This window comes from Dasypus novemcinctus, chromosome 11 (assembly GCF_030445035.2).
Source record: "Dasypus novemcinctus isolate mDasNov1 chromosome 11, mDasNov1.1.hap2, whole genome shotgun sequence".
Classification (NCBI taxonomy): domain Eukaryota; kingdom Metazoa; phylum Chordata; class Mammalia; order Cingulata; family Dasypodidae; genus Dasypus; species Dasypus novemcinctus.
Genome location: NC_080683.1, coordinates 51,647,154 through 51,673,986, shown reverse-complemented (window position 1 = coordinate 51,673,986; position 26,833 = coordinate 51,647,154). Strand labels below are relative to the sequence as shown.

General features: G+C 38.1%; 1 long non-coding RNA gene across 1 annotated transcript in view; it reads right to left on the bottom strand.

The window, feature by feature from the left end:
- The window catches only part of LOC139439993 (uncharacterized), a 32,735-nt gene extending 9,346 nt beyond the window's left edge, over nt 1-23,389 (bottom strand). The window contains exon 1 of the long non-coding RNA XR_011650081.1: nt 23,299-23,389. This is a non-coding gene — a long non-coding RNA (uncharacterized lncRNA). The remainder of the gene's footprint in view (nt 1-23,298) is intronic.
- Between the last annotated feature and the right edge of the window lie 3,444 nt (nt 23,390-26,833).

The window sequence follows — 26,833 nt, the reverse complement described above, 5'->3', positions numbered from 1 at the left end:
GTCCATAGTTTGCAGTAGGATTCACTGTTTATGATGTACAGTAATGTTTTTAAAAAATATTTATTGTAGTAATAACATATATATAACCTAAAATTCCTCTTTTAACCACATCCAAATATATAATTCAGTGGTGTTAATTACATTCAAAATGTTGCGCTACCATCACCACCATTCATTACCAAAACTTTACAACACCTCAAACAGAAATTCTGTATCATTTAAGCATGAACTCCCCATTCCCTCTTCACACTCTGGTCCCTGGTAAACTTTGTTCTAGTTTCTGATTTTATAAATTTGCTTATTCTAATTATTTCATATCATTGAGCTCATACAATATTTGTCCTTTTATGCCTGGTTTATTTCACTCAATATGATTAATCCATGTTGTTGCATGTATCAGAACTTCCATAGAAGTTCTGGTAAATGTTTTTTTAATTCCATACTTCCTTCATGCTTGACTTAATAAACACATCTCTGATTTTCTTAGTGATTTCTCTAGTGTTTACAATATGTATTTTCTTTTAGTGCAAGCTAAATACTAAACATTAAAAACTTAATAAAAATATAGTTGAAGGGCAAATGCTTTTTTAAAATAAAATTTTATTGAAGTATATCATTCATGTATGAACATACCTAAACAATAAGTATATAGTAAAATTTGTGAATTTATAAAACAAGCATACACATACAAGGCCCATACATCCACCCACCACCAATACCTTTGCATTGTTGTGAAACATTGGTTACAAACTATGAAAGAGCATCATCAAAATACTACTACTAACTATAGCCCATATCTTACATCTGGAGTATTTTTTCCCCAACCCACTCAATTATTAACACCCTATATTAGTAATACATATTTGTTGGTTCATGAGAAAATATTCTCGTATTTGTCCTTCAACCATACATTCCATCATCTACCACTGGATTCCGTGTTATACAGTCCCAAGCTTTGTATGATCCATTCAAAGTATACACTCAGTGGCTCTCATTTTTATCACAGAATTGTGCTGTCATTACCACACTCAATTTTAGAATGTTTTCATTACTTCAACAGGAAAAATCTCATATCTCCTCATACCCCCTATTGTTATCCCTTAGTATTGAAATAATATCTTCTTGCCATTGCTGCAAAATATAATAATATTACTGTTAATTATCATCCATAAATTACATTAATTATAATTTTCCCATATATCACCATATTCGTAGCATTTGTAAAAGAAGAGCATTATATTTATACTATCAACCACAATCGTCATCCATCACCAAAATCACTGTTATAAATTCCCTAAATTATTTTCTAGTTTCCTTTCAATTAATATTTAGGTCTACAGACAACCCCTTTCAGCTACAATCACATTTATATATCAGCAGTGTTAGTTATACTCACTATACCATGTTAGCATTAACTGTATTCATTTCTACACTTTAACAACCTTATTAATAATGCTACATACATTAAGAATCAGCTCCCAAATATAACCCACATTTGATCTCCTAGTAACCTATACTCTAGAGTTTACCTCTGAGTTTACTCATCATATTTAGTTCATATTAGTGAAACCATATAATATTTGTCCTTCTGTGTCTGGCTTATTTAACTCAAAATAATATCCTCTAGGTTTATCCACATTGTCATATGCATCCCAATTTCATATCTTCTTACAGCTAAATAGTATTCCACTGTGTGTATACACCAAATTTTGTTTATACATTCATTGGTTGATAAACGCTTGGGCTGGTTCCATATTTTAGCAATTGAAAATAAAGCTGCTATCAACATGGGTGGACAAATGTCAGTTTGCATCCTTGCTTTCAGGTTTTCTGAATATAATCCTAGAAAAGTGATTGTGAATCATACAGTAGTTCTATATTCAGCTTCCTCAGAGGCTGCACCATTCTACATTCTCATCAACAGTGAAGAAGTGTTCCTGTTTCTCCACATCCATCATAGCACATGTAGTTTTCTATTTTTTAAATTATGGTCATTTTATAAGGTGTAAATGGTGTCTCATTGTAGTTTTGATCTGCATTTCCCAAATAGCTAGTGATGTTGAGCATTTTTTCATTTGCTTTTTGGCCATTTGTATTTCCTTTTTGAAAAAATGTATATTCAAGTCTTTCCCCCATTTTTAAATTGGTTGCTTGTCTGTTTTATCATTGAGGTGTATGATCTCTTTATATAACATGGGTATCAAACCCTTATCAGATACGTGGTTTCCAAATATTTTCTCCCATTGAGTAGGCTGCCTTTTTACTTTCTTGACAGTCTTTTGAAGAACTAAAGTGTTTAGTTTTGAGGAGGTCCTATTTATTTTTTCTTTTGCTGCTTGTGCTTTGGGTATAAGGTTTAAGAAGCTACTGCCTACCACAAGATCTTGAAGATGTTTTCCTATATTTTCTTCCAGGAGTTTTATGGATGTAGCTTTTATATTTAGGTCCTTGATTCATTTTGAATTAATTTTTGTATAAAATGTGAGATTGGGGTCCTCTTTCTTTCTTTTGGATATGGATATCCAGTTCTCCCAGAACCTTTTGTTGACTGTTCTGTTCCAGCCAGGTGGGCTTGAGAGTCTTCACAAAAATCACATGACCATAGAAGTGAGGTCTATTTCTGAATTCTCCATTCGGTTCTATTGGTCAAGCTATCTATCTTTATGTCAGTGCCATGCTGTTTTACTACTGTAGCTAGATACTACGCTTTAACGTTAGAAAGTGAGAGACCTCCAAATTAATTGTTTAAGACATTTTTGGCTCTTCTGGGCCACATACCCTTCCAAAAATTTTTGATAATTGGCTTTACCATTTCTGCAAAAAAAAATAAAAAAACAAAAAAACTTGGGATTTTTATTGGGATTGTGTTGAATCCATAAATCAGTTTGGGTAGAAATGCCATCTTAATGATATTTAGTCTTGCCGTCCAAGAACATGGAATGGCCTTCCATTTATGTAAGTCTTCTTCAGTTTCTTTTGGCAATGTTTTGTAGTTTCCTGAATACATGTCCTTTATGTCTTTGGTTATGTATATTCCTAAATATTTGATTTTTTAGTCACTATTATGAATGGATTTTTTCAGATTTCCTCCTCATATTGCTTATCAGTAAAGAATGCTACTGATTTTTGGCACCTTGCTGGACTCATCTATTAGTTCTAATAGCTTTGTTATGGATTTTTCAGGATTTTCTACATATAGGATCATACCAACAGTGATTAGTAAAAGTTTTACATCTTTCTTATTTGAGTGCCTTTTATTTCTTTATCTAGCCTAATTGCACTAGGTAGAACTTCTAGCACAGTTTTAAATAGCAGTGGTGACAGTGGGCATCCTTGTCTTGTTCCTGATCTCAGCGGGAAAGTTTTCAGTCTTATACTGTTAGGTACAATGCTAGCTGTAGGTTTTTCATATATACACTTTACCATGTTGAGAAAGCTTCTTCCTACTATCTTTTGAGTGTTTTTATCAAGAATGGATGCTGTATTTTGTCAAATGTCTTTTCTGTATCAATTGAGAGGATCATGTGATTTTTCTTCAATTTATTAATGTGGTTTATTACACTAATTGATTTTCTTGTGTTGAAAAACCCTTGCATATCTGGGATAAAACCCACTTGTGTTCATGGTGTATAATTATTTTAATGTGCTTTTGGATTCATCTTGCAAGTACTTTGTTGAGGATCTTTGCATCTATATTCATTAGAGATATTTGACTGCAATTTTCTTTTTTCATAGTATCTTTATCTGGTTTGGGTATTAGGGTGATGTTGGCTTCATAGAATGAGTTTGGTAGTTTTCTCTCCTGTTCAATTTTTTAGAAGGGCTTATGTAAGTTTAGTATTAGATTGTTTTTAAATTAACCTGTGAAGCCACATGGTCCTGAGCTTTTCATCTTTGAGCAGTTTTTGATGACTGTTTCAATCTCTTTACTTGTGATTAGTTTGTTGAGGTCTTCTATTTCTTCTAGGATCAGTGTAGGTTGTTTGTGTGTTTCTAGGAATTTGTTCATTTTGTCCATGTTGTCTAGTTTTTTGGCATACAGTTGTTGATAGTATTCTCTTATGATCTCTCTTATTTCTGCAGGTTCACCGCAGAAATGCACCTTTCATTTCTAATTTTATTTTATTGCATCTTCTTTCTTTTCATGTAAGACTAGCTAAAGGTTTCTTGATTTTGTTGATATTTTCAAAGAAGCAACTTTGGTTTTATTCTATGTTGTTGTTTTGGGTTTTTTTTTGTACTCAATTTAATTTATTTCTCCTCTTTATTATTTCTTTCTTCAGCTTGGTTTGGGATTAGTATGCTGTTCTTTTTCTAGTTCCTCTAGGAGTACAGTTAGGACTTTGATTTTAATTCTTTCTTCTTGCTTTAAGCATTGAGGGCTATAAATTTCTCTCTCAGCACTGCCTTTTCTGTGTTTCATAGGTTTTGGTATGTTGTGTTCTCATTTTCGTTCTTCTCAAGATATTTATTGAATTCTCTTGCAATTTCTTCTTTGACCCACTGATTATTTAAGACTGTTTTGTTTGATTGCCATATATTTGTGAATTTTCTCCTTTTCCATCTGTTAATGATTTCCAGCTTCACTTCATTATAATCAGAGATAGTGTTTTGTTTAATTTCAGTCTTTTAAAATTTTTGGGACCATTCTTGTGACCCAACATATGGTTTATCCTGGAGAAGGATCCATGAGTGCTTTTAAAAAATGTATGTCCTGTTGTTTGGGGGTGTAATGCTCTATAAATGTCTGTTAGGCCTAGTTTATTAATCATATTATTTGTGTTCCCTCTTTCTTTATCCTCTGTCCAGATGTTCTAACCAATGCTTTGAGTGGTATATTGAAGTCTCCAACTATTATTATAGAGACATCTATTTTTCCCTTCAGTTTTGCCAGTGTGTGCCTCATGCATCTTGGGGCACCCAGGTTAGGTGTATAAATATTTATTTTAGTTATTTCTTCTAATTGCCCCTTTTATTAATTAATTTATAATGACTTTTTCATCACTTTTAACAGTTTTGTATTTAAAATCTATTTTGTCCAACATTAGTATTGCTATTCCAGCTCTTTTTTGGTAGCTATTTGCGTGGAATATCTTTTTTTTTACCTTTCACTTTCAACTTTGTTGTGTCCTTAAATCTGAGGTGAGTCTTTTGTAGACAGTATATAGATGGCTCATATTTTTTCAATCCATTCTATCAGTCTATGTCTTGAGGAGTTCAAACTACTAATATTCAATGTTATTACTACTGTAAAGGCATTACTTACTTTGCCCATTTTATCCTTTGGCTTTCTATTGTCATATTTTACTATTCCCTGTCTTTTTACCCTTTAATTTACCCTTCCTAATAATTTTCATTTCTACCCTCTTCCCCATGTCTCCTGCTCTTGTTTTTTCTTTTCAAACTGCAGCACTTCCTTTAGTATCTCTTGTAGTTCTGTCTGTTTTTTCTCTTTCAGTAATTTAAACACACCACTTCTCTCCTCCACGGTTTCTGATGAGAGGTCAATACTTAATCTTATTGAGGTTCCCTTGCATCTGTAGCTTTGCTTTTCTCCTGCTGCTTTTAGAATCCTCTCTATCTCTGATGTTTGTCATTCTGCATAATAGGTGTCTCAGAGTATGTCTATTCAGATTTATTCTGTTTGGGTGTGTTGTCCTTCTTTGATAGTGATATTTATCTCTTTCATAATGGTTGGGAAATTTTCAGTCATTATTTCCTCAAATATTCTTTCTGCCCCTTTTCCATTCTCTTCTCCTTCTTGGACACTGATAATACATTTGCTTGTGCATTTCATGTTGTCATTCAGTTCCCTGAAATCCTGTTTGATTTTTCCCAATCTTTTCTCTTTCTGGTTCCCTGTTTTTCAAAGCTCAGATGTTCTGTTCTTGCTATCACTAATTCTGTCTTTAGTCAGTTAAAGTCTGCTCCTATATGGCTCTAATATATTTTTAATTTTATCCATTGTGTCTTTCATTCCCATAATCTCTGTTGCTCTCTTTTTGAAGGCTGTCAGATTTTTTATGCTCATCCTGTCTTCTTAATATCCTTTATCTCTTTAGTCGTATTTTCTTTTAATTGTTTGAATTGATTTAGTAGATTTGTGTGATTATCATTGATTAGTTGTCTTAAATCCTGTATTTTATTAGGATATTTGGTTTGTTCCTTTGGCTGGGCCATCTCTTCCTTTTTCTTAGTATGGATGTAATATTTTGCTCATGTCTAGGCACCTGAATATGTTGGTGAATTTATTCTGATTTTCAATTTCTCTCTCTTACTTAGTGGTTTTATCCCCTGACTCTTCTTTGATTTTGGGTTCAACTTATTCTGAGTCTTTAAAATTTTCCAGTTCAAGTTATGAAAATCAGGTCAGAGAATCACTAAAATGTAGCAGATTTTCTCTCAGGGGTTCAGGCTAACATAGACCTAAAAAGCCCTTGTTCTATTTGCGGTTTCCCAAAAGGCGGGCCAGCAGATGGCGATCTTTGGAGCCTTTTTTCACAGAGGTGTCTCTTTCCATCCCGGCTTCTCGGGCTTCTGGTCTGGCTAGAGCTGAGATTCAAAGTGGGCTCTCTTAACATTCACTGAAGAGAAACTACTTTCCGTTCTCCGTTCTCCACCATAGCTTCCCTCTTCCCAGGGAGGAGGACGTCTGTTCTGTCCCCTCTCAGTTGGCTGCTGTGAGCCACGGGTTTTATCCCTGTTGCACGCCTTGAGGGTGGAGGCTGGGTGCTATTCCCAGCCACGCAGACAACTCAGAGTTGTCATTTTGCAGTTCTTTGTCTCTCTGTCCACTGGAAGTTGCACAGCACTGTCCTGGTCAGCTGACACTCAAAGCAGATCCCTTTGACAGCTTTTTGCCCTTTCTCCATTGTTTTTGTGAAAGAGTTGAGCCCTGCCTGTCTACTCTAATGCCATCTTCCCAGAAGTCTACAATATGCATTTTTAATTGATCACAATCTACCCTCAAATAGTATCATACCACTTCATGTATAAGACCCTTATATGATTGTACTTCCATTTCCCCTCCTGTTCTTTGAGCCAAGGCTATAATACATTTTACTTCTGAATATGTTATGAATCCTACAATATAGTAATTTTGTTGTTATTTAACAGTAAAAGATTTTTTTTTACTGTTACCCTTTTACTGTACTCTTACATTTCTGTTGTTCTTCATTCCTATGAGGAGCTATATTTCCTTTTGGTAAATTTTCCTTCCACCTGAAGAACTTTAAGTCTTCTTATAGTACAGGCCTGCTTGCAACAAACCTCTTATCTTCCATTTGTCTTAAAATGTTTTAATTTCAACTTCATTAATTTTTTTTAATTGGGATGTATTTCACATACAATAAAATTCACCATTTTAAAGTGTGGAATTCGGTGGTTTTAGTATATTCATGTGGTTGCTCAAACCTCACCATTATTTAACCCCAGAATATTACATCATTCCAAAATTAACCCCATTTGTCTACCAGTAGTCATTACCTATTTCCCTCTTCCCTCTTCCCACTAATCTAGTTTGTCTTTATGGATTTGCCTATTCTGGACATTTCACAAAAATGGAATCATATAAAATGTGGACTTTGGGCCTGACTTCTTTCACTTAGCATGATGTTTTCAAGGTTCTTCCATGTTGTAGCATATATCAGTACTTTATTCTTTTATATGGTAGAATAATAGTTCATTGTATATTCCAATGTAAAAATTTTGTTTTCATACTTATGAGTTGATAGATACTGGCATTGTTTCTGCATTTTGGTGATGAATATTCATGTACAAGTTTTTTGGGGGACATATTTTTTTCAATTCCCTTGGAAATATACCTAGGTGTGGAATTGCTGAGTTATATGGTAACTCTATTTTAAACTTTTTAAGAAACCATTGAACTGTTTTTCTAAAGTGGTTATATCATTTTTCACTTCCACCAGCAATAAATGAGAGTTCCAATTCCTTCACATCCTTTGCAACATTTGTTATTGTCTGTTTGTTTGTTTTTATTATGCCATCCTAGTGAGTATAAAGTAGTATCTCAATGTGGTTTTGGTTTGTGTTTCCCTAATGATTAAGGATGTTGAGTATCTTTCCATGTGCTTATTGGATATTTGTATATATTCTTTGGATCTGCTTCATTTAAAAAATTATTTTCACTGGATAGAGATTTCTAGGTTGTCTTTTTATTTCAGCATGTCAACGTATGTGCCACTGTCTTCTGGTTAATAAAAAATTAGTCATAATTTTTAAATCTTTGGTTCTCTGTTTATTTATTTTCTTTTTTGAGGTACTGGGGACCAGGGATTGAACCTGGGAACTTGTATATGGAAAGACAATGTTCAATCACCGAGTCACATCAGCTTCCCTACGTTGCTTTTTTGTTTGTTTGTTTGTTTTGCTTGTTGTTTGTTTTTGTTTGTTTTAGGAGTCACTGGGAACCAAACCCAAGACCTCCCATGTGGGAAGCAGGTGCTCAAACATCTGAGCCATATCCATTCCCACTCTGGCTCTTTTAAAGTTGTTTTTTTGTTTTTCATTTTCAATGGCTTTCTGCAACTTGATTATGATTTTCTTTGGTGTGTGTGTGCATGTGTGTGTGTATCTGTCTGTGTCTCTGTGTGGTTATCCTCCTTGGGGGTTGTTGCACTTCTTGAATCTGTGGGTTAATGAATTTTGTTAATTTTGGGAAAGAGTTGACCATTATACTTAAAAATTTTTTCTGTTTCCCTCTTCCTCTTCTTCTGCAATTCTATGTAACATTTATTAGACATTTAGTATTTTCCCACAGGTCAATGAACTGATGTATCTATCTATCTATCTATCTATCTATCTATCTATCTATCTATCTATCTATCTATCTATCTATATCATCGATCTCTATTTGCCTTTCTTCCCTATGTATTTTGCATTGGATGGGTTATATTCCTTTGTCTTCAAGTTCATTGAAATTTTCTTCTCTGGTGTATAATTGCTGTTAATTCTTTTCTATCAAATTTTCATTTCTGATATTGGGGTTTTCTTCTTCAGATATTCCATTTGTTTCTCTTTTTATATCTTCCATTTCTTTCCTCATTATCTTTGTGTTTTCCTTTACATCATTGAGCATATGGACTATATTTGTAATACGGTTTTAATGTCTTTTTTACTTCATTCTCTCCTCTTTGTCATCTCAAAGTCTGTTTCTGTTGACTAATTTTCTCCTGATCATATCACATTTTTCTGCTTTTTTGTGTATTTAGTGATTTAGATTGGTTGCCAGACATTGTGAGTTTATACTGTTTAATGCTGGATTTGTTATATTCTTTAAAGTATTTTGGACTTTTCTTTGGTAGACAGTGAAGTTACTTGTGGTTCAATCCTTTTGAGCCCTATTTTTATGCTCTTTAAGAAAAAATACAGAGCAGCATTTATTCTGGGGGTACTATAATTTCAATTCTAAGGTGACCTGTAGCTCATTTGGGGTCTCTATTGACTGTCCCAAGTGTTCAATACGGTCTCTTCTCTTTTGCTGGAGGGAAACTGAACAATTTGTGGCCCCATGTGCTCTAGGAGGTTTTCATCTTATACCTTCCTGGTAAAGGTCTACTCCTCAGAAGTTGTTATTGTCTGGACTCATTGGGTTGTACCCTGCATATACTCAGAATAATAATCAATGACAAAAGGGAACCCTTATTCAGACTCCTGGAGCTCATTCTATGCCTAGTTTCATCCTCTCAGGTATTCTGTCTCTCAAATTCTAGCTGCCTTGTTCTTCTAGAACTCCAATCTCTGTCTCTTCAACTGGGCAAGATTGTTGAACTTTGCTTAGGTTTCCCCTTCCTAAGATTCTGAAATTTTATCCTACTTTCAAGCTAACAAGTTAACCTGCCACAGTTTCATGTATGTTAGCAGAAAATACAAGCTTCTGGGTCACAGACAAAGTACCTTATTACTCATGAGAACAGCAGTAGCCAGAAGGTCAGCATTTCTCCAGTTCTCACAGGGTGACACAAAGCAAACAAGTGATACCTGTACATGTAGTGGGTTATGTTACAGGAGAGAAACATCAGCTAGGGAACCCAGATCTTTTATAATGAGATGTAAAACTGCCTAAATTTTTCCCTACATGGAAATATTATGTTTATTTTACTGGATAGTAAACCTGTCCTTTGCTCTGAGGAGGGAGACAATACTTCTATCTTCCAAGGCTGGTTACTGTACTGGAAAAGATTATTTGGACCAAAACTGGAGAATCATCTTGCAACAATAGCAAAGCCACCTTGTTTACTTCCCTTTTTTCACAGCCCTGTGCTGTGTATTGTCTATGATGAAAATAATTGTTTCATGCATTTTGTTCATCCTATTGTTTTTGATAGGAAGGTAATCTAACTGTCTAACTCCCTCATGACCAACAATGGACTCTCAGTGTAATTTTACTTTGAACTCCTCTTCTTATGAGTAGGGTTGAACATCTTTTATTACATTTGAAAACTTGATATAACATTCATTCTCGAATAACTTTCTTAAATGGTAATGATAATTATCTGTTTGTCTTGTCTATTTATTGATAGATTTCATGATTTTTAGAAATTCTTTTCTGACAGTGATAATACTTAAATATGCTTTATACGTATAAATGAGATAACACCTGTAAAGAACTTAATACAAGTTAAGTGCTTGGCACATAGTAAAAATTTAAGAAATGTCAGCTATTATTTTAATTATTATTATGAAGTTGTTATCTAATTAACGTAAGGAAAAGTTAAAACTCATGATCAAGAATAGCCAAAACATTCCTGATAAAAACAAGCAGAAGAACCTGGTTTACTATATATTAAGTTTTTTACAAAAATTCAGTAAATATTATATTGTGGTAATTGCAAACAAATAGGATAAATTGACCATTGGAACAAAATAGAAAGCCCAGGGGTAGACCACACACATTTGCAAAAGGTGATTTATGAAAAATCTGCCACAGGAGAGCAGTGGAGAAAGGATGACGTTTTCAAGACCTAAATATTGGGAAGCGGATTTGGCTCAATGGATAGAACGTCTGCCTACCACATGGGAGGTCCAGGGTTCAAACCCAGGGCCTCCTGACCCATGTGATGAGCTGGCCCATGCACAATGCTGATGCGTGCAAGGAGTGCTGTGCCATGCAGAGGTGTTTTCTGCATAGGGGAGCCCCACCCTCAAGGAGTGCGCCCAGTAAGGAGAGCCGCCCAGCATGATAAAAGTGCAGCCTGCCCAGGAGTGGTGCCACACACACATGGAGAGCTAACACAGCAAGATGACACAACAAAAAGAACCCAGATTCCCGGTGTTGCTGACATGAATACAAGTGGACACAGAAGAACACACAGCAAATGGACACAGAGAGCAGACAGCAGGGGAGGGGAAGGGGAGAGAAATAAAAATAAATAAATAAATCTAAAAAAACTTAAATATTATGACAACTTTTATTTCTGAAAGGATAACTATCAGGCCTCTTTAGTTTCAGTTAGTTGCATTATCTAAAAGGAATCTGTACATTCTGTCTAATTGATTTGTGAGAGGAAGTTTCTCTCTTCAAGGACAAATCCCAGAAACCTTAAATAGTGCAATCTCCAAATATTTACTTACTGTGTTTTCTGTCCAGTGCAATCTGAAAAACTGTGCCTTCAAGATTTACCACTTGAATGTATGGATGAAAGAGTATAAAAGTCTTTTGGGGGATAAGGTGGGAAAGAAGTTTGGTATCTGAGAATGGGTAAATATTTTACCGTTTGGAAAGGTGGTACTTTTAATAGAAATCACAGAAAGCGTGTCATTGTAAAGGTTTAAAATGTTATTCTTTTGTTTTTTTAATGTATGGAGGCATTTCCTTTAGAATCTTTCATTGTCATTGGTGAGCTAGGTAGTCTCTTTCTTCTTACATTTAAGCAAAATAGCTACGAAGAGCTAAAAACAATAAACAAACAACATCAAAAAAACCAGCAACACACTCATCTAGTGTTAGAAGGGAATATATTTCATCCACAAATCTCTACAGTATTATCTCTTGGCTTCTTTCATCAATGTGTGTATGGTGTTCTGTTGGTTTTGCCTATCTAGCATCCATTTTCCCTTCTTCCTGTGACTGTACCCTAATTTTGCTTTAGGAAACTGCGCCTCTCCTTTTGGGGGTCATGATGGGAATAGGGTTGCCAGATTTTGCAAATGAAAAATATAAGATGCTCTGTTAAACTTGAATTTCAAATAAATATTACAAAGGGCTTACTGATTACATGAAATATACTTAATGCATGGAACATAGTTAAACTAAAAAATTATTCACTGTTTATCTGAAATTAAAATTTAACTGAGTGACTTATATTTTTATCTGGCAATTCTAAGGGAGACTGTCAATCAAGTTCACCCACATATCCCTGGCCAAGGTATGGGCCTAAGCCAGACCAACCATATTCTCTTCTTAAAACTCAAAGTTTAAACACAGTAGCACAGAGACTGAAAATAGTTGGTAGTCACCCATCCTGAAAGTGTTACCCCAAGTAGATGTCTTTTAGTTCTTGTCATTCCTAAGCTTTTCTTTAATTTGTGAACTCTCCTATAGCCTGACAATAAATACTATTTATTTTGGCTTATGTTAGCCAGGGTTTTTAAAAAATTTAATTTAATTTAATTTTTTAATTTCTTTGTCTTTATTTTTTAATGTTACATGTGTGTTAAGTCTTCTCTTTGTCACTTTTTTCTTCTTATTCTATTTCCTTGTTGTTGGCTAAGTTCCTTTAAAGGAAAATATTAAGTCCAGAGAAAGCAAAAGGGGTAAGAAAAGAAAAATATAAAATAGTATTGATAGTGACTGTTAGTGGAAGAACCATGTGAGATCTAGGAGAATGGATATAGAACTCATGGAAGCTATGCATAGTTATAACCGTAAAAAAGTGGAGTACATATAATGAGATATTAAACTGAATATGGGGAGGAATATACTAGGAATTAAGAGGTCAGTGTGATCAGGAGAGAGGGAAAAAGAAAAGAGAGGACAATAACATAAAGAGTGAATAAATGATAGAAAACAGATTAGAGGTATTAGAGATAAAAAGTCAGAAATATTGGGGGCTAAACAGAGAGGGGTAGAATGTAAGAGAAACAACAAATGATGGAGGAGAGAATGATGTAAGGAAAGGGGATAGCATTGGTAGCCAAAATCAGTACACAGAGAAAAGAGAAAATTGAGGATGAGGAACCAGAACAAATAAGAAATGTTGCCTGCAGCACTAATATAAAAAAGAAAAAAGGTGGAAAAAAGGAGAAAGAAAGAGAGAAGAAAAAAAGCAGAGAGTGGAGAAAAAAGAAAAAGAAAAAGAAAAAAAAAGGGGGGGTGGGATAAAGAGGAAGAAAAAACAAGAAAACAGACCAACAAAAAATACCAGACAAGAAGGCCTCAGGCAAAGAATCCTCTTTGTAATTGAATAAACTGCTTAGGAGTCTGACCTTCCCTTTTTATCCCTTCCTCACTTCCTTCTCTCCCAAGGCAGCAGGAAAGCTGCGTGAGGGCTCCTGTAGGAAATTCAAATGGTCCCTGGTAAACCAATTCACCTGAGAAAATAATGACTCTTAATTTCTTGAGAGAGCACCCACCCCTTGTCAGGAACCCTAAGTATGCTATTGGAAGCTTGTAAAGCATGTCCTACTGCCCCTCTCCCTTAGCTGTGCTACAAGGGGGCTGGGTTAATTTTCTGACTCCACCTTCTCCCAGACCAAGTTTCCTATCCCAGGGCATTTAGGTAAATTGGGCTCTCTCACCAGATTTGCCTCTTCTCTATTCCTAGGCTCTCCCCAAGTCAGATAATATCTCCTCCAAACTCAATAGTAAGGGGGGGACCAGAAAATTGAACCTGCACTCCTTGGCCCCTCTGCACCTCCCACCTAAACTCTCCTACTTCTGGAGTTAGTCCGGGTCTGGAGGGGTAGGGGAATGCCGGATTTCCGGGAGTGCTGGGTTTGGGAAACAGAGGCCTGGGAAACAGCGGTCCGGGGTATTTAGCATGGGCTGCAGGGGTTCAGGGGACACAGGCTTGGGGTTCACACGTTTGGGGGACACGGGGCTTGGAAACTCCACTCCACGACTGGCAGTTCTCAGTGAACACCACGGCTCTTAGCCCTGGGGCGGAGGGGTTTACCTTCCCATGGCTTCCCATGTTCAGTGTTAGAAACCCACAGTTCTACCTTGAGCAAACACCAATTCTGCTGCAGTCTCTCCAGATCAATGTCCAGACACCTCCCTCCCTGCAAGTTCCCAAAACAGCCTGCTCTGGTAGGACTCTTCTCACTACACAGCAGGTCTTTGGTAAGAGAGAGGACGACGGTGTACTTACTCAGATACCATCTTGCCCTGCCTCCTCAGCCAGGGTTAAGTACGTTTTTTTTAGGGTAGGTTTCTAAAGTCAGTTCTTGGTTTAAAGTGTTCTTTAGACCATTGGTCCTATAAAATTCTAGAATAAGAAGTAAGGAATAAGCCCTGAACTTACTTTTGAACTGAAACCAGCCTTCTTTCCTGTTTATGTGCTTTGTTTATTTATTTTTCTTCTTTTTTTAAAATTAAAGTTAATAGATGACAAGGAAATTACATTAAAAAACATACAAAAACAAAAAACATAAGAGGTTCCTATATAACCCACTCCCCACTCCCCACCACATCATTTTTGTAAATTGTATTTTTTTAAGATCTATACGTCGCAAAAAAATGTTACATTACAAAATATAAGAAGTTCCTGTATATCCCCCAACCCCCTGTTTATTTTTTAAATTATTTTTTTCGTATATCTTTATAATATCTTTTCTTCCTACAGTTTTGGTGGCATATTCTTTGTTGCCTCTTCATCTGACAATAATGTAATATTTCCAGGTTTATTCATGTTTTTAAAAGAGATGTAATTCATTCAGTTTTATTATTCATTGTGTGAATACATGAAAATCTAATGATTCTATTCCCAGTAGACATGGTGGTTATCTCCACATTTTTGCTATTCCAAACAACTCTGTTACGGACATTATTTCCTATGTTTCCTATGGTCCTACTCCAACCCATTTCTTACACTGCTGCCAGGGTGTGTGGGGCTATGTGTTTGTGTATCTAGTACACCTAAGTCTGATCATGTTACTCCTATACTTAAAACCATTGTCCATTGTAGGTACAACTGTTTCTTATTCACTCTTGTGAACCAGTGCCTGGCACTTAGCAAGTGCTCACATAAATATTAAAATGCACTGAATAAGTGAATGAATGAAAGAAAGAAATGTGTAATGATACTCAATCTGATTTCCCTACACATGTGGATAAGTAGGGTACATTTCTTCATCTGACATTTTGAACCTTTATCATCCTTGATCAGAGCCTGAGACCCAATCCCTAGTCTCAAAATCTGTCCTGTTTTTATATGCCAAGGGTCATTCTTCCTTGAGGCAGCTCGGGACTGGGGCTGTCACATCTGTCCTGTGTCATCTGAGGGTGGGGCTATTGTCTTCAATTGCACAGATTGACCCTAACACCAGTTCTTTCTTAGCTTTTTCTCCCTTACGTCACCTTCTCCATGTATGCGTACCTGAGCCATCATGGACTCACAGCCATCACAGAAAATTAAAGTTTCAAGTGAAACAAAAATACTCGACTTCATATACAGAATTTGGCAAAACAACTTCTGGGAAATGATGATGTAGAGTAAACTTGGACTTTTGTTAAGGTATAACATAGGGGCCATAGAGCTGCTGGTCTGAAGACATTGCCAAATGGTGAGGATAACAATCACCACTAATCTGAACAGTGTATTATACATACATGCATGGGAAAACTTAAGAGTAGTGTTTATCTGTAGAGGAAGACAGCCAGTGTTGAAGAATAGCACAGAGACAGGTACAAAAATACTAGTGAGACTCTAGTTTTTAAAGTGATGGTGGCTCCCAGGTGTTAGGTTTATTATAATGCTTTATGGCTCATGTGTTACATCTAGTATTCTATATGTACCAAATATTACATTTACAAAATTAAGTGAATGTGAGGAGAGTAGTTAAAAGACAGTTGCAAAAGTGCATTTGATTGATGTAGCTAGTGCATGGATTGGGGTGCACTGTCCAGATCTTTCTTTTTGGGACCCAGACACTCATTTCCCGCAGATTTGGCAGTGGAGCACTTTAGGAAATGCCCTTAGCTGAAGACAGCTGTTTTACCTGGAGGCTGCTCATATCCAATGACTGGGAAAGAGGGTGTTAGAAAGAAACAGCCACTTTGCTTCATTTGGGGGCCTCTCCCAGCTCCAAACTCCCCAGGGAATTGGCTGGGACCTTTGGTGCAGCTACATCACCGTCTAACTTCATCCTCTGCACACGGCTGCCTCTCTCCCAATAAACCTTTTGCACACAAATCTCCACTTCAGAGTCTGCTGCCTGGCAGGCAACTTGGCTTAAGCCATCCATCCAACTTTCAAAATATAATCTATAGTGGGTCTTTCCCTGATTGAGATGGTTGAGTGAGATGCTTCAAGCCTCCGTTCCCCAACAGAAGCTTTGAACAACCAGCAAGAACTAACAGAAACATCTTTCTCAGGGCTCCAGAACACAGTTAAAGGAATGCATTAACAGGGCAATCACCAAATCGAGAAAGAGGCTTCTTAAAAGAATTAGGAGCTAATTACACACTGGCTGGCCTCTTCCTTGCCCTTCATAGGTTGGTGTGAAACTGGATGGCTCTCCTACTTCCAGAGGAGCAGAGTGGACCTCATGCACATGCTGGGAGCATGTATGTCTGTAATAATTTGTCTGGTAGTGGCCTGAGGGGCCTGCCATCTCAGAACTTGCTCTCTATGTAGAAGTCAGTTCACCAAGCTCTTCTACGGAATGTTGTAGAAGAGCAGTCAGGTAGATGCCTGGGGCAAGGGATTGTACACTGTAGGACACACAGGCAGTGCCCAGAACCATGAGGAAACTGTTTCCTAAAGAAGAGGGGACATTTGAAACCATGTAAAAGAGGAATTCCTAGGACCACATATGTAGGCCTCTAACATGAGCATGGGCAGAAGGGACCAGGGAGGCCCCTCTGCTTTGGCCTGGGGCTATTCTCATACAACCCACTGTATGGATGAGCCCTGTATGAGCTAAGCCTGAAGGAGAGAACTTGCACAGGCAGGTCTGCAAAGACTGACATTTTATTCAGTCTTTTTGTTGTTGTTGTTAGCTCTTGGCTTTCAAGGAAAACTCAGTCATAATACTAGCTGGATACAAGCTTAAGGAACAGATTCTGCAGAGTCTATATTTCAACAGTAACACATTAAAATATCAAAATGTCCAGGTTCCAACAAAAGGTTACTAAACATACAAAGAAACAGGAAGCAGTGACCCAGGAAAAGGAGATTAAAATATTAGATCCCATCAATGAGGAGGACCAGACCTGAAACATACCGAAGACTTCCAAAAAATGGCCTTACATATGCTCAAAGAGCTACAAAAAACATGGGCAAAGAACTAAAGGAAATAAGGAAAATGATAGATGAACACATAAAGAGAATGTCAATATAGATATGGAAATTATGAAAACGAACCAGAATTGAAAGACTGCAGTAACAGAAATTTAAAATTCCTTAAATGGGTCAAGAGGAGGGAGAAGACTCAGCTTGAAGATAAGACCATTGAAATAATTCAGTCTGAGAAGCAGAAAGAAGAAAGAAGAAATCTGAACAGAGCCTGAGGAACCTGTGGGATACCATCAGCATATCAATATACACATTGTGGGGGCCCCAGAAGGAAAAGAGAGAAAGAGGCAAAGGAAAATTCAAGGAAATAATAGCTGAAAACTTCCCAAATGTAATGAAAGACATGAATATACATACCCAAGATGATCAATGACTCCAAACAGGATAAACCCAAATACACCCACACTGTGGCAAATTGTAATTAGACAGTCGAATGCCAAAGATAAAAAGAAAATTCTGAAAGCCTCAAGAGAGAAGAAATTTGTCACATACAAGGGAGCCTCAATAAGATTAAGTGCTAATTCCTCACAGGAAACCAATGGGATGGCAGTGGGTTGACATATTTAAAATGTTTAAAACAAAAACATTTCCAATCAAGTCTATATATGGTGTTGGAGAAAAATGGCACTTACTGGGACATGGAGACTGATGTGACCACAGGCACAGAAAGAATTTATTGGGAAGCTTTCCCAATGGAGGGGGTCTGAAGAACAGACTTCAGCGCCCCCCCACCAGCATGGTGGGGTCTGAAGAGAGACTTCAGTCCACTCCTGGAAGGGAGGATTTGAATTTATACAGAACTTTCCTAAGCAGGGAAATGACAGTTGGCAGATGGGGTTTAAGGGTCTGAGTGAGGTGGGGGAAGCCCAAGAGATGAAAATTTTCCTGATAGTGACTAGAAGATAGTGGGTTAGGGAGTTATGGTTTTTTGGAATGCTGCAGGAGCAGATGTTTCTTTGTTCTGTAGGAATTTTATCTCCCTCTGATATGCAGGTAGGGAAGGTTTCCATTTCCCTTTACTCCCTTCTCTATGTGGTTTCTTTGTTTAACCTGTGGGGAAGTGCCGTGCCTTTAGGCATGTAGGTTTATGGGGGATGGGGTTAGCTTTTCCCCAGTGCATATCATGGGAAAGTGAGCTACAGCTTTTTAATTATTGCAAGCCTCTAACATATGGCAAAACCATCTTTCAAAAATGAGGGAGAGATCAAGACATTCCCAAAGAAAACAGAAACTGAGAGACTTTGTCATCATTAGACTGACCCTTCAACCTGCTAGAGTTCTGCAGGTTGAAATGAAAAAATGATAGGTAATAGATCAAAGCCACATGAAGAAATAAAGATCTACAGTGAGAGTAATAACATGGCTAAATATAAATGCCAGTACTATTGTATTTTTGGTTTGTAACTCCACCTTTTTACTTCCCACAGTACCTAAAAGGCAAATGCATAAAACAGAATGATAGATCTGTGGTTTTGGACTCATAATGTATAATCATGGAATTTGTGGCAAAAACTGTATAAAGATGGGCGGACTGAGGGGCACAGGAACATAATTTGTGTAAACTATTAAAGTTAAGTTGGTATCAGAGCAAATGAGATTGTTAGAGATTCAGGATATTAAACTTAAGCCCTATGGTAACTACAGAGAAAATATCGGAGACATGCAAACTTAGAGAGACAGAAAGTAGAGTAAAAGTTGCAAAGGGCAGGGGAAAGGAGGAATACGGAGTTAATACTGTTTAAGGTTTCTCTTTGGGGAGATGGGAAAGTTTTAGGAAGGTAGTGAAGGTACCACAGCATTATGAAGGTGATTAATCCCTTTGAATGGTATGATTGGGGTTGGTTGAGATGGAAAAGTTTATGTTGTATATATGTTCCCGCGATGAAAAAACAAACAAACAAACAAAAGAGACAATGGCAACTAAATGCAATACATGATCCTGGATGGGATCTAGCACCAGAAGACAAAAGGCTCAAAGGGACTTTGTTGGGACATATGAAAAAATTGGAATATGGACTGTAAGCTTTATATCAATGTTGTATTTCTTAAACATGATAACTGCACTTCAGATGGTTATATATGTATATGTGAATATCCTTGTTTATAGGAAATGTACATGGCAGTATTAAGTGTTCAAGGAGCACAATGTATATAATCTACACACGTGTTCAGAAAATGGTTTCAGGGATAGACTGAGAGGTGGACAGATAATATAACCTGGCAAATGTGGCAAAACGTTAAAACTGGTGGAGGGCAAACTCTGGTTCTATTACTTCCTGGTTATGAGATTAGATAAATCCTCTTGTAGCCTGGGTATGATGGGGATAATAGTAGAAATTACCTCACAGGGTAGCTGTAACTATAAAATAATTCATAACACCGGTTAACCCTGTGCCTGGCACAGAGTATGCTGGTGATAAACTGCTTGTGGTGGGGTGGGATAGCTGGGTAACAATATCTGGAGTGGTGATCTGCGCTACAATGAAATACGTGAATGTGTTGTGAAGACACAAGTGGGCAGTCTAACTCAGCTGGGGCAGGTGTCCATCAAGGAAAGCTTGATGTTTAAGCTGGGCCTTTTTACTTGAAGGTGGATAAATTATCCAAAGGATCCGGGAAGGTAGTGGGGGTGAGGAATTTTCCAAAGAGAGGAACCTGTTAAATTTCCCTGGAACTCGTGAGGAGGGATGAGACTGGGAAGAGAAGGGCCAGATCTTGAGGCTTTTGAATCCAAGCAAAGGGGAAGGCTTCGATATTGTTGACCTTCAAGAGCCACCACAGGGTTTTAAGTTCGAAGAACGCCATCAGAACCGCGTTTAAATTAAGTCACTGCCCTGAGCCTTGGCATGGTTTTGCGGTGAGCTGATTTTGAGACTGTAGTGTTGGGGCAAAGGCTTGATCTTGGGCAGGGCCTGAGGGGAAAGGGAAGAAAGAGGTCGAATCTACAGCTCTTGGGGCAGAAAGAGGGTGAGAGATGCAGAGGTGCCCATGACATCAACTGCGGAGAGAGGATAGGGTCAACGCACGAGGTGAAGCTGGGGGTGGGGGTGGGGGAGATCTACGGCATATTTCGTCTGGGGCCGAGAGAGTTCGAAATGCCCAGCGGCCAGCAGGCCAGGAGGGTACGAACCCAGTGCAGCGGCGCTTTAGCCCAGCTCACTCTGAGGAGCGTGCGCGCGCCGGGTCCCCTGTCCCGCGCAGGGGCCCAGGGACTGCGTCGGCGTGAGCGGTCGGGGCTGCCTGGGACTGTGCTAGGCGCCAGGGCGGGGGCCCGGGACCTACAGCGCTCGCGCCGCAGCGCGATCCTCCTTTCCCGGCGCCGCTGCTGCCACGTCGCAGAGCCAGTGCGGGGAGCCACCGCCTGCGCCCAGCTCCGCAGTGAGGGGCCGGACCCGGACCTGACCGCGCGGGCGGAGGGTGCAGCCCCAGGCCGGCCTGGGCTTCTGCGGGGCAAATCCCGGGTCAAGTCTCGACTTCCCCCCGGGAGGGGCTCCTCCTTCCGCGCTTGGTCCTGGGCACGCCCGCCCCTCCTCAGTATTTATCCCCCGAGCTGCACAACCTAAAGTGTGAATTGACGGCGCGCGATCCAGTGCGGGCGCTACGTGGAGGCGGAGGGAGGCAGCTTCTGGGCGGGGCGCGGGGCCGCGCGGGGCGCAGGACCGCGAGCAGGTCTGGGCAGTACGCGGGCCGGGGCGCGCCTTCTCCCTCGCGTTGTGTCACTTTAGGTGATTTTTGGTGGTGGGATGAGGTGAGGGACACGATTTGGCGACGTGTAAAATCTGTTGGTCCTTTCCGGACTGGCAGCTTTTGTCTTACCTCCTTAAAAGTTATTTCTGGTTTTGTTTGTGATATTTCGTCTGCACCTTTCTGTTTTCCGGTTGATGCCTTGCTTCATCTTTTTTTTAAAAATTTTTAAATAACCTGTTCTTCAATTTCCTTAGGTGTCTTGGAAATAATACACAACGTAGGCCTATATTTGGGTATTTAAAATGTCTTCAAACAGTAACTTTTGACTTTATCGGAAATCAGTCTTTCTGTCAAATGTTAACACCAAGCTACCTTCTTTTCCTGAATAGTTTACTCAGGAATCAGTTCTGGTGCTGATTCCTGAGCTAAGTTCAGGGATTTCTAAATACTCAATGCCCCGGGCCGTGGTGGGCACATAGTAGGCATTCAGTATGTTCTTGAAAATCTGTCATGTTGTTATGCAGGAAGAAACCCAGTTTCCTCCTTCCTGTTCCTCTTGTGACCTGATCACTAGCTACCCCAACTTCCCACCCCCAGCATCCCCTCATCCCCTCTCATGGAACGCGCACTCTCATCCTAACTAGCAACCAGCTCTAGTCTCTCTCCATCACAGTTTAGCAACTCTCCTTTCCCGAGAAACCCCTAAAGCTCATCTCTAGTATTAGATATTGGCATCAGGCTTTAGCTTGCTTTTTAGACTCTGCATGGCCATCCTTCGTGACCCACTCCCAGCTTTTTCACTCTTTTCCTTACACGCTTTCCCTGTGTTCTTGTGGGAAAGTGTACTGTAATGGAAAGTTGCAGTTTTTAAAAACCATATGAGAAGTATCAAATATATAGAAATAACATCAGATTTCTAGCCAGTGTTCACATTTCCAAGTCTCTTGCTATGAATATTTTTGTTGGTTTGTTTTTAGTTTGAGTCAGGATCCACATATGCTCCACACATTGTAATTGGTTCATATGTCTGTTAAGTAATCCATAAGTTCCCCTTCCATCTGGACTTTATCTCAGCTTGTTATGTACTACTTTTTACTTTCTCCTGGAGTAAATTATTATCTTTAAAGGCCCTTCTCTTAAATAGATAAATCTGGGACACACCAGTGGTTTTCAGATTTAGAGCTGTAGAATGCTCCTGCATTTGTCATGCCTTGCAAGCCCATCCTTTTGGCTTAGAATCAGGAAGTAAGAAAGAGTGTAATGAGAAAGAGCATACAAATACATGTCTCTGTAATTTACTTTCATTCAGGGGGCTCCTTGTGGTACCCTATGAAACTCAAACACACATTTTACACGGGTCCAAGCAATGGATTTGACGAGAGAAGCTGGATTAAAATCTACATTTAGTTAAAGGGAAGGATGTGTTGTTAACCTCAAAATCACTGGGATGTTTGCTTTCTTTTCAGTAGTTTTTCTCTTCCTCAATATATAATTTTCCTTTTCTCTTTTCATACTTTCTCTCTAGCTCCAAGATAGACCTTTGTGCTATTACTCCTTACAGTTTTCTATCAACAGCCTAATGCCAAAGGCTGACTGATCCCTCGTCAAGATTTGGGATTAGGTGGAAGGTGGGCCCAGAGGTGACCTCAGAGATCCCCTTGAGCTCTAGGGTGCATACTCAATCAAGAAACAATTAGTGCTTGAATCTGGAAATATGTTTTACTATTTATAATATATTTTAGGAGCATTTATAGCTGGGAAGAAACTTAATGGTCTGGTAATGTTTCTAATTATATTTCAACCCATTATCAAAAAATAAAACTTATTCAATAACTATCCCATTGAGGCAGTAGTAATTGGAAAAATACTCAGTGTTTCCAATGACAGTGCTACTAAAGGAATTTACACATCAAAGGTGAATAAATTTTTTCTTCTTTTTGCCTGATACACTACATAGAGAACCATCTTGGAGAGCTTATCATCATGGAAATGACTGTAAATAACATTGTGATGGTTTTGCAGCTGTGTTCTGCTAGCAGCTCAACCAGCACAGTATTTCATCTCTCAGGTATAGCAATGATTCTGCTTAGTCTTCAAGGAATGAGAAGGCTGTACTGTACTATAATTTACTTACCGTTTTATTTTTATTTTCTTTCATCCTTGAAAAAAACAGCGATCATCCTTCAGAGGAGACCTTGTATAAATGTTAAGATAATATTTTGGCACTGTGGGACAGAAAATGATGAATCATTTAGTGGTTTTTGGCAAATAAAAGATAAAAAAAACTATGTGCAAATCTGAAACTGCACTAAAATGAAAAGTTGGTTTTTAAAAAGAAAAAAGTTACACATTTTACCATTTACATTGTACAGTGAAGTATGAGAATAGAAATCTCCTAAAACAATGATATAATTATTCTACTGTAAATATTTGAAAGAGAAATTAATCCAAGATCAGTATACATTTTACTTTTGTAGTGGTAGCTCTATAATTAAACCTTTATCTTTTCCTTGGGTGGGGGGAGGGCGGCTCAATAAATTATAACAACAAATCCACTTACTGATTTTTTTTTTAAGATTTATTTTTTATTTATTTCTCTAACCCCTCCCCCCCACTCCCCTCCCCTCCCTAGTTGTCTGTTCTCTGTGTCCATTTGCTGTGTGTTCTTCTGGGACTGCTTCTATCCTTATCAGTAGCACCAGGAATCTGTGTTTCTTTTTGTTGCGTCATCTTGTGTCAGCTCTCCATGTGTATGGTGCCATTCCTGGGCAGGCTGCACTTTCTTTCACGCTGGGCAGCTCTCCTTATGGGGTGCAGTCCTTGTACGTGGGGCTCCCCTATGTATGGCATGGCACTCCTTGTGTGCATCAGCACTGCGCATGGGCCAGCTCCACAAGGATCAAGGAGGCCTGGGGTTTAAACTGTGGACCTCCCATGTGGTAGGCAGATGCCCTATCCATTGGGCCAAGTCTGCTTCCCCATTTATTGATGTTAATACAATACTTTTCAAAAAGATTTTAGTGATTTGAATACTTAAAAATTGAATTCACTGAGAACAATCAGGCAGTATTCTTAAAATCTTAAAAAAACTAACTTTCAGCACTGATGGGCAAATAGGACTCAAAATAATTTTGTAGAAAATAAGTCACTAGTAATTTTAGCTGACAAAGTATAATTTCTGAAAAAAAATTTACTTTTTTAGCTTTATCTCAAGGCATATGTAGCAAGGAGAGATATTGTGTATAAAATGAAGGAATTTGGAAGATTCATGAGGCTTCTTGTAGTCCTGTAATCTACTTAATCTTTCCTAAATCTGTGTTTTTACTACATAAAAAAAATTTAGGCCAGGGCAAAAAAAGTGGGGATAATTACTGTGGCAGTTTGATAGTTTATGAATTCCAAAAATAGATATTGGATTTGTAAACTGGCCTGTTTGCACATTAGATTGTATTGGATTCAGAGGTTTCACTTTTACTTGATTAAATAATGATTAAGGCTTTGATCAGGTCATGCCAGTAGGTGGGGACTCACAGAGAAAACTACACAGCAGAGCAGAGGACTTAGTTGGAGTTTTGATGCTGAAGTTTTGAGCTGGAGCCTGGGAAGTAAACACATGGGAAAAAGCAGAGCAGCTGAGCCCAGACCTGGGGAGAGAGACAAAGCCTAGAGAGCCGGATAGTCTGAGAGTCTACAGTTGAACTTGTGGAGAGAAAAGAGCAGCTGAGCTGGGAGAGAAACAAGCCCCGGGAAAGATGAGACTTATCCCAGCCTACAGCTGATATTTGAAAAAGCTGGGACCACAGAACCTTAAGAGAAGAGGTTGGCAGCCATCTTGCCCCAACATGTGGCAACAGACTTTGGTGAGGGAAGTAACTTATGTTTTATAGCCTGGTAACTGTAAGCTTTTATTCCAAATAAATACCCTTTATAAAAGCCAACAGATTTCTGGTATTTTGCATCGCATCCCTTTGGCCCACTAATACAGTTACCTTCTTATAAGAGAGGATTCAGTTTCTTTAAACTGTAGGGTTAGTAGTAATAGTAAAAGACAAGTATCAAAAGGTAAATTTGGTAACTTTATATATATATGTATCTATACACACAGTTTTCAGGTAGTGTAATCTATAAATTTGAAAGCATCAAGACTTGAGAATAAAAAGTGGTCTAAAACTTCAGCTCCTACACCCTAGTTTATTGGATTTACCCCACTCAGCTAACATGGAGGTGAAGAATGTCAACCACCACGCCATGGAGCCTAGAGTGCCTACAACTGAAAGCAGGAGGATTGCATCCAGCATCCATGTGGAATCTAAGCCCCCTTTTGACATAGATGTGGAATGGACACAACCAATCCAAGGTCCACAGGATGGAGGAATAGAATATGGATTAGAGTGGACTTACTGATATTCTATTCATGAACTATTGTGATTAGTAATCGAAGAAAATGTGGCCTTGGTGTGGAGAAAGTGGCCATGGTGGCTGCTGGGTGCGGGGCATGGGAGGAAGAGATGAGATGTGGAGTCATTTCCAGGACTTGGAGTTAAAAATAATTGCTGATATAGGGACATCACTGACCATAGGTAGCTTGTAAACTGAATGGATTAATAAATTCTATAAATATAAGATTACCTGAAGTCCATTTCAAACCCTGAAAGTAAAAATAATTTCTTTTTGCCATTTATGCTAATTTGATCTTGATTTTTTGATATGTCCCATATTTTATGTGTGGCTGGAAAAGGGGACATATTTGGGACAGAGTATGCAAAAAGAAATGTATTGTGTGGGCAACACCATCTATGCTTAGTTTCTTTTATTATTAAAACTTGACAGGGTTTTTTAAACACATAATTTTTTCCCAAATCAGTCATGAGACCCTCTTCACCCCTGACAATCATCTTCTCAAAAGATGTCTGGCCTTTTTTGATATAGACTCTATGAAGGGCACCTGTGTACAAACCTTTGGGCCATTTATTTTTATTTTATATGTCTATAGAGAGTAGAATTCCATGGGAAACAGCCAACTTTGTATGTGAGGCAGAGAAGGGTATTTAAAATATTCTTTTAAGAAAAAAAACTCAACAAGACTTCGATAACATCTTGAGTTTATTAATTTCAAGCCTTTTAATTTTAGCTTTTGTTCCATTTCAAATGATGTGACTTGAAAGTATGACATTACAACTCTACTGCATTCCATATTCCTATTCATAATTTTAAAATATTCTATATTTAGATTTCACATGTTGCTTTCTAGTCTCTTGATATTCACTTTGGTACATATGTATTGATTTATCTATGAGTGTTAAAAAATACAGATGTAGTTCTGTTAAATGAGAAGACTGAAAACTAAGGATTCCTGGAAGTGACATTATAGCCTCTATTATGCCATGCTATCTGTTAAGAAGTTCATTATTCCCATGGGTCCCATGTATCTAAAATACTCTACCAGACCACTCTAGTTCACACTTTGAGAAGCTGTAGTTGCGTGGCTCTGTGGATACTACTCGCGTTTCTATTCTTCCTGCCACCAGGGTAGGTATGGTGAAATGAGAGGTTGGGATCTGTCCAAACTTCAGAACTGAGTGTTTTCATGGTAATTCAGTTGTGTGGTTATTGCAATGATATGTTTCCAGCATTATCACCAAATACTTAGACAGATCATTAGTTCATAT